The sequence below is a fragment of the Benincasa hispida genome, chromosome 3 (assembly GCF_009727055.1).
Source record: "Benincasa hispida cultivar B227 chromosome 3, ASM972705v1, whole genome shotgun sequence".
Taxonomy (NCBI): Eukaryota; Viridiplantae; Streptophyta; class Magnoliopsida; order Cucurbitales; family Cucurbitaceae; genus Benincasa; species Benincasa hispida.
In genome coordinates this window covers 20462870-20471644 of record NC_052351.1, presented here as the reverse complement: position 1 = coordinate 20471644, position 8775 = coordinate 20462870, and positions in this window count along the sequence as shown.

Here is an 8775-nt window from a genome sequence, read left to right as displayed (position 1 = left end):
GAATGAGTAAATTTCATCTTGTGTAGCTGTGTTTCCGATTCTCCATTCAGACAAATCCCAAAATGGTAGGCTTGTTGAGTCGGTTAATCTGGCCACTCTCACCCATACAAATCAAAGGATCGCCCTCATAGACAAGAGTTCACAACTCACTCAGGATTAAGGTCGAGTCATCTATGATCATCCTAGTGAAATATAAACCTCTTCTATCAACGGTGTTATATAGAGAGTCTATTCATTTTGTGGTCCGGTCTGATTCAAGCTCTTTGTATAGAATACCCCTACCCGCATGTCTCTACATGAATGATTGGGATCAGATCATTTGTAGTACTTTACAATCATTGTAACATCTACAAAGCGGGTCATATTCGTAGTGTCACCAAGATAAGGTACCAAACCTTATCCATATACTACCGACCATTTAGATTATCACTTAAACATGATCCACCTGTATGTCTCCACATATATATTTAAGTTTCATCGGATAACCTTGGATCTTAGTTTATTGGATTGAACTAATGTAGTCTAAATGTCTATAAAATACTTCTTATTTTATTAGATATGTAATTTATCTTTACAAACCACAAGATACATGAGATTTAGGACATAAACTCCAACAAGTTGTAATCATTAGATCATAATGTGTTAGCAAAATCCTAACTATAGAGGGGTGTCAACTAGTATAAATAGGATGAATTTCCTACCATTTGTATCAAGCCAAAAAATTAGAAATGCTCAATAACACAAGTAGCCTTTTTCTCAATTCTCTCTTCCAAATTTCCTTCAACTTCCGAAATTTCTTTCCAACATTGGTTTCCTAAGTCTTTTTTTGTCTCTTTTGGTTTCATTGAATAGGATTGCACATACTTTGACTAGGTGTTGTTGCTTGGATGTTTCGTTTACTTAATTTTCTAATATTTATGGGTGGTTGATTTCTAGTTGTCCATTCCACATCATGAATTTTATCTTTCCACTCGAGGTGTCAGACCTTTTTTTTTTTTTTTTGGTGTTATCTCACAAAGATAAAAAAATTACACATCTCACTCTTCTCTCTCTAAATTTATAAAGCTCTCTCACATAACTCCTTATAAGGGTTCATTTGCTAGACAATTTTGATCATGTTATATGTTTTATCAATTTTAGTTAAATATGTGTTTGACAAAGCCATATTAATTGTGTTCATGATGTTTCTTGAAATGCAACTTTTGAAACACAAACATTTGGACGTTTTTATATCCATATTTTGAAATTTAAAATTTAAATGGTAGAATTATTTTAAAAAAACATTTAAAAATATAGTATTTTGTGTTATAAACTTAATTTATCATTTTAATTTAAAGATATATTATAAATTATATGACATTACAAAATAATAATTATACAAATTTTTCTGAACAAATATCAATCTATACCCCTAAAATTTGGGAATTGTATCAATTTAAACCCTAAATTAGGAATTGTATCGATTTAAACCCTAAACTTTAGGGGTTGTATAAATTTAAACTCTGAATTTTGGGAGTTGTATCAATTTAAACCTCAAACCAATAATTGTATCAATTTAAATCATGAACTTTAGTAAGTGTATCAATTAAAACTTGAATTTTCATAAATATATCAATTTAAATCCTAAACTTTCATAAGTATATCCAAATAAAACATGGTTTAAATTGATATAATTATGAAAGTTCAGGGTTTAAATTGATACACTTATAAAAGTGTAAGTTTAAATTGATACAACACCTAAAGTTCAGGATTTAAATTAATACAACACCCAAAATTTGAGGGTCTAAATTGATATTTGTCCAATTTTTTTAATGTAAGTCGTGTTCATAAATTAATTAATATTATTCTTTCTAAAAAATCAAAACAATTAGAAAGAAGCCATCAACAGTAGTCTATATCAAACCTTATATTTAGTGTATAGTTATATAATTTATAAATATATAATCAAACATACAAAAAAAATTATTTAAATTAAAATTAAATTCTTGAATACAAATATTTGAAAATAAGAAATAAAACTATATTTTTATTGAATTTGCTACCAAATATAACCTTATGGGATGTTTGGGTAAGGAGTAAAATAGTGAGAAGTAAAGAGCTATGAAGTTTAGGGAGTTGTGAACTCTTAGGTCCCACGATGTGAGGAGTTGATAAGATATAAAAATGATATTTTTTAGTAGTGAGACCCACTAACTCCTTAGGTTAAACAAGGAATGAAGTTCACAACTCCTCGGACCTAATACACCCTATGTCCTAAACCTCCTAGTTTGTAATTTTGTAAATATTATTTGTTAATAAAATAAAGAGGTACTTTATTCATTTATTAGTCTTACATAACTTAATCCAATAAACTAAGATCCATGGTTGCTTGATGTAATTTGAACAGTATGTGGTAGACTTACAGTTGGATCATGTTCAAGTAATAACCTAAAAGGTATATAGTATATAGATAAGGTTGAGTACCTTATCATTGGTAAGATTATGAATACAACCCAATTTGTAAATGTTACTATGTGTTGTAAGTGTTATAAACGATTTGATTTAAGTTGTTCATATAATAGACATACAAGTGAGGGTATTATATACAAAAAACTTGTATAGGACTAGACTGCGAAAAAATTAATCTTTCACTATAACACTGTTGATTGAAAAAATTAATATTTCATAAGATGACTGTGAGTAACTCAATCTCAATCCAATAATTCAAAATAGTCCCAAAAAGAGAAGATTTGGCGGAAATGGATCAATATAACAAACTCAAAATTTGATTTCTATATTATAGAATCAAAATGAAATGATTAAAGAAAGATTAACACATCTGTAACACCTTTATGTGGAAAAAACAATAATAAAGTCGTGAAAAAACTGAAATTGATTTAAAAAAATATAGAAATAATAAAAACTAAAACCCAAATTAGGCACAAATACAAATGTTGGAGGAGAAATTTCGGACCAACCACAGACCGCCGCGCATTTGCTAAATTAGTGACAGAATTCCGAAATCGTTAAATTTGTGACCAATTAAGAGTTGACATGTGTCTGAAATTGAAATTAAAGTCAAATTCTGTGTTTTCGTCGCAGACGTTGATTAAGTAAAATTAATTTTGATCAATTTAACGTTATAATTTGGGCGTTGGCCTAGTTACACCCAAATATGGGCTTAATGTGTGCCTAAAACGCCAAAATAGGTCTAAACCTAGTTAATTGGGCCTAAAGACCAGACTCAAGTCTAATTAATTAGGCCCAAAGGTCAGATCCAAGTCCAATTAAATTAGGCCCAAAGGTCAATCAAGGCCAAACCCAAACCCATGAAGCCCATCAGGGAGCTCTATAAATAGAGAAGCTCCTCTCATTTGTAAGGATCAACAATTCTATACTCCAGAAAGCTTATAGAAAATTCTCTACAATCAGAAAACTCCTCTGAAGTCCTTTGAAGATACAAGCATTTTGAAGACCGAAGTCATTTGAAGATGCAAGCATTATGAAGACTGAAGTCTTTTGAAGATACAAGCATTCTAGAGACTGGAGTCCTTTGAAGATTCAAGCAATTCTACATTCAGAGAGCATGGAGAGAATTCATCAATAAGTAGAAGACTCCCAAGACTTCTGAAGCTGCACTCCTAGAAGACAGAAGACCCTTGAAGACATAAACACTTTTCCAAGACTTCTACTTTAAAAACGTTCGGTGCTTTTCTTCTTCAAGTCAAGCACATCCACCCAACCGCGGGAGAATTAAAGGATCAAGTACTAGAGATTGAACCACACCGCATCAAATTAACATCAACATCGACACCAACTTAAGTTTAACTCCACGAAACAAGTTTCTTTGGAAGCCTCTATGAACACTAATCTTCCAAGAGGATCAACAAGCCCAAAGGCCGATCGTCCAAGAAGATCAATAAGCCCGAAGGCCGATCATCCAAGAAGATCAACAAGCCCAAAAGCCGATCGTCCAAGAAGATCAATAAGCTCAAAGGCCGATCGTCCAAGAAGATCAAAAGTCGATCATCTAAGAAGATCAACAAGCCCAAAGGTCATTCAAGAAGATCAATATGCCCGAAGGTCGATCGTTCAAGAAGATCAACAAGCCTAAAGGCCGATCATCCAAGAAGATTATCAAGCCCAAAATTCGATCATTCAAGAAGATTAACAAGCCCAAAGACCAATCATCCAATAAGTCAACAAGTCTAAAGGTCGGTCGTTGAAAAAGCAATCAGCTTAAAGATTATAGTTTATGTTGAAAGTATCAAAATACTATGTATTAGAGATTGTACTCACTTTCTGCAAAATTAATACAAATACAAAGTTCAAGTTCCACGAAATAAATTTCTTTTGAAATCTCGTGCGAACAAATTGGCAGCACGGTAGGATGTTTCTACCTCTCATCTCTCTCTTGTCATCCAAGTCAACAAATCTACAAATGGCACCAGAGAAATCTCCATCCAAAGCTACCGTCGCAAGCAATATTTACATAAGCTCCGTCGTCACGGAGGAAATCTGGGACCAGCTGATGGAATCTCCTAAAGGCAGGATCGTCATCAGAGAAAATCCCTTGTTCGAAAACTATGCTTCTGCTACTGATCTATCAGAGAAAGAATCACATTTTGATGTAGTGTCTGTCATGATGACTGACGTAACGACTGAGTCAACCATAGCAGGGATGGAGATAAAGATAAATCTCCTTATGAAAGCGGTGGAAGAGCGAGATCATGAGATCGATGCTTTAAGAGATGAAATACAAGCTCGAGAAATTGCTGAGTCGAGTCAATCTCCAACTACGAAAGACAATGAAAAAGGAAAAACTGTCTTGCAAGAAGGCCAGCCGTAACAATATACCTCTGTCGCAACCCTATCAATTTAACAGTTGCAAGATATGATTGCAAACTCCATAAGGGATCAGTACGGAAGACCATCACAGTCCTCCTTTATGTACTCCAAGCCGTATACCAAGAGAATCAACAACCTGAGAATGCTAGCTGGGTATCAACCTCTAAAGTTCCAGCAGTTGATGGAAAGGGTAATCCAAAACAACATGTTACACACTTCATTGAAACCTGCAAAAATGCAAGAACCAGAGGAGACCAGCTATCAAGCAGTTCGTTCGTACCTTGAAAGGAAATGCTTTCGATTGGTATACTGATTTGGAGCCAGAAGTGATTGATAGTTGGGAATAGATGGAAAGAGAGTTCTTCAACCGCTTCTACAGCACAAGGTGCACAATTAGCATGATGGAGCTGACGAACACCAAACAGTGGAAGGGGGAGATAGTCATCGATTACATCAATCGATGGAGAGCTTTGAGCTAGATTGCAAAGATAGACTCACTGAATTATTTCCAGTGGAGATGTGCACTCAAGGCATGCATTGGGAGCTTCTGTACATCCTACAAGGGATAAAACCTCGTACGTTTGAGGAATTGGCAACACGCGCTCATGATATGGAGCTGAGAATCGCCAACAGGGGAACTAAAGATTTCCTAGTCTCTGAAGGGAGAAAAAACAAGAATGAATCCAAGGGCACTGAAAAGATTGTGGATAGTGCCACAAAAGAATATATGGCCGTTCATGTGACCCTGTTGAAATTTTCGTCCAAAGGAAAACAAACAAAATTTGAAAGAAGGCACAACAAGGGCGAGAAGCGTCGTTCAACTCTTAAAGAAAGATAAGAGAAAGTTTATTCATTCTCTAACTCTGATGTGGCAGATATGTTGGAGCAACTGCTAGAGAAGCAATTTATTCTGTTGCCAGAATGCAAGCGGCCAGAACAAGCAGGAAAAGTAGATGATCATAACTACTACAAGTATCATCAGGTCATTAATCACCTAGTTGAAAGATGATTCATATTGAAGGAAAAAATTCTAAAGTTGGCTCGTGAAAAGAAGATTGAGCTAGATTTGGATGAAGTAGCTCAGACAAATGACGTTACAGTGGTGGCGACTTCAAGTGTTCTAACACTGTCTGTGTCCCATGCTGAAAGACAAAGCCTGGTCCAGTTCAAAACCTTCGAGCCTATAGTTGTTTGGTTCCAGCAAGAGATTCAAACAGAAAATTCCAAAAAGAAAGATGAGCTCGTTGAAGATGACAATGAAGGTGGATAGTTGTGACTCATCGAAAAAGAAGACAACCAAACTCCACTCAAAAAGAGTCATGTTCCTATCAAAGCTATAGAAGAAGAAACAAGACTCATAAAAAGAAAGGCAAAAAGATGACATGGAAGCCTAAGCCTGCTAAGAAAGAAGACAAAAACTTCCCTCAATTCTGACGGTCGACAACTTTGACAGAATTTCTCCCAAAAAACTTTCTCAATAATCATCCAGAGAAAGTATCAGAAGTTACTGCATGTCATACTGTAAGCATAGTGGAAGTCGGCAACAATCATATAACTGTCAAAGAAGTCAACGACTCAAAAGAAATGAAGCAAAGAACTTCTGTCTTCGATCGTATTAAGCCTTCAAGTGCTCGATCTTCAGTCTTTCAAAGATTGAGTATGACCACGGTAGGAGAAGAAGACCAATGTCCAACAACTACTTCTGCTCGAACTTCAGCCTTCAAAAGGCTAACTATATCCACATCAAAGAAAGATCGACCTTCAGTATCTGCTTTTGACCGTCTCAAGACAACAAGCGATCAACATAAAGAAAGGATGAAAATCTTGAAGGCGACGTCAATCCATGAAGAAAACAACGGCGAAAACATTCACAGTCGTGTCCCTTCATGCATGAAGAGGAAAATTTATGTTGACATAAGTACAAAAGGTTCCTTGATAGTGAAGCCAAAACTCATCATATTGACGAATCCTACAAATGAAGAGGATGATCAAAACCATGGTGAAATAAAAAGCTTCTGAAGTTTAAATGAATAAGTTCCTCATCGCAAGAGCCTAAACTACATGATGCTCCTGGCTCACATGAGCTTAAAATGTGAACGGCCCCCCTCCCCCCCAAAAAAAAATATTTGTACGAACTACGTTACGACTTGATTCCTGTCATTATAAAGGGTATGTAGGCAACTTAGAGAAATTTAAGTTCAGTCGCACATAAAAAAATATTCTTTTTGAACTACATTATGACTTGATCCCTATCATTATGAAGGGTACATAGGCAGCTTGAAAGAAACTTCAAGTTCAGTCCAATTAAAAGAAAAAAAAAAAACTTGAACTATGTCATGATTTGATCTCTTTCTTTAAGGGTATGAGGGCAACTTAAAAAAAATTTAAGTTTAGTTAATCAGAAAGAGTGCCACAACCACCTAAGTATGATACTATAAGATTGATGTTGATTGTCCCCGTAAAAGAATGACATTCCAGATCGAAGATGTTCTTCCCTATTGGGGGCAACACAACGTATTGAAGAAGTTCATCCCTTGTAAGGAATATTCGTCGATATTTCAAACTCAAATGCAGAGAATTCACCAATTCTTCAAGCTCAAATGTGGAGGATTCATCGATATTTCAAACTCAAATGCAGAGGATTAACCGATTCTTCAAGCTGAAGTGCAAAGGATTCACCGATGCTTTGTCAAACTCAAATGCGGAGGATTTGCTGATGCTTTGTCAAACTCAAAAGCGAATGTCTCGTCGATGCTTCTCAATCTTCAAGTTCAGAGGCTCCATCGATGCTGCTCCATTTTCAAGTTCAAGATCGGCGTGCATGGCCCCACTTCAATCTTCAAGTTCAAGATCGGTATGCATGGCTCTGCTTCCATCTTCAAGTTTAAGATTGGTGTGCATGGCTTCACTTCCATCTTCAAGTTCAAGGTCGGTGTGCATGGCTTCGCTCCATCTTTAGGTTCAAGATCAGTGTGCATGGCTATACTTCCATCTTCAAGTTTAAGATTGGTATGCATGGCTTCACTTCCATCTTCAAGTTCAAGGTCGATGTGCATGGCTCTGCTCCATCTTTAAGTTGAAGGTCGGGGTGTACGGCTCCACTCCATCTTTAAGTTTATGGTTGGTATGCATGGCTCGCTTCGCCTCCAAAGTCTGGTGTGGCTCCTTTCGTCTCTAAAGTCTAGCGTGGCTCATTTCGTCTCCAGATTCTAGCGTGGCTCGCTTTGTCTCCAAAGTCTGGCATGGGCGCGACTTTGCTTCCTCTTCAAAAGTTAAGGTGCAGCTTCGCTTCGTCTCCACAAGTCAAGGTGCGGCTTCGCTTCGTCTTCACAAGTCAAGGCGCGACTTTGCTTTGTCTTCACAAGTCAAGGCGCGCTTTGCTTCGTCTTCACAAGTTAAGGTGCGACTTCGCTTCATCTCCAAAATGATCGTGTGACTATCACCCACATAAGGCTATGTCTAGCAAGGGTCAGATCATTGTTGGCGAAGCTGACGACCACCCCTGCAGGATACAAAGTTACCCATATAGGGGTTGTGTCTAGTAGGAGTCAGATCGCTGTAGGAAGAGCTGACGACCACCCCTGCAGGCTACACAGTCACCCACATAGGGGTTGTGTCTAGCAGGATTTAGATCGTTGTTGGCGAAGCTGACGACCACCAGCTACACAGTCGCTCACATAGGGGTTGTGTCTGGCAAGAGTCAAATCGTTGTTGGCGAAGCTGACGACCACCCCTGCAGGCTACACAATCACCCACATAGGAGCTATGTCTAGCAGGAGTCAGATTGTTGTTGGCGGAGCTGAAGACCACCCTTGCAGGCTACATAATCGCCCACATAGGGGTTGTGTCTAGCATAAGTTAGGTCGTTGTTGGCGGAGCTGACGACCACCCCTGAAGGCTACACAGTCACCCACATAGGGGTCGTGTCTAGCAGGAGTCAGATCATTG